Genomic DNA, 738 nt, shown 5'->3' with positions numbered 1-738 from the left:
TGACAGCAACCAGTGCCTCGCCATGGTCTGGCACCCCTGCTCACCTGCTCCACCATCTCACCATGGCCAATGCCCACCATGTTCCTCACATGCCCCCCAGTGGTCAGCGCACGTCATAGTGACCAGTTTGGTTGTTCCAGTTGTTCTGCCATGGGGTCAATTTGCATATTACCCTTTTATTATATAGGATAGATACATATATAGATATAGATACATATATAGATATAAATACAGATATATATGTAGCTATAGCTTTTCATTTATTATTAGAGCGAAAGGAAAGAAGAAAGAGAGAAATATCAATGGTGACAGACAATCATTGTTTGACTGCCTCCTGCATGTCTCACACTAGAGATGTTGTCGGCAACCTGAACATGTGCCCTGACCAGGAATGGAACAGTGACCTCCTGGTTCATAGGTCTATGCTCAACCACTGAGCCATGCTGGCTGAGCTGTACCTGCACTGTTAGGATTCACAGAGCTCCCTGTGTACCTGAGCTCTGGTCAGCGTGACTTTGGCAATATAATAGGTGGCCAGGCCCCAGCCCTATCCTCACTTCCCTCTGACATCAATAGCTATGGACCTGTCCACCGTGATGCTCTGAAGATCAGGGGCCCATGGAGGTTCCTTCAGCACAGGTGTGAGGTGTTGGAAGTGGACCTAGGTCAGTGCTCAGTGTGTCTCCACCTGACACAGGAGAAACCTGCACAGACTGACATCATACATGGACACAGAAA

The sequence above is a fragment of the Myotis davidii genome, unplaced genomic scaffold (genome assembly GCF_000327345.1).
Source record: "Myotis davidii unplaced genomic scaffold, ASM32734v1 scaffold1458, whole genome shotgun sequence".
Classification (NCBI taxonomy): domain Eukaryota; kingdom Metazoa; phylum Chordata; class Mammalia; order Chiroptera; family Vespertilionidae; genus Myotis; species Myotis davidii.
The sequence above is the reverse complement of the archived record's forward strand: the minus strand, read 5'-3'. Positions refer to the sequence as shown.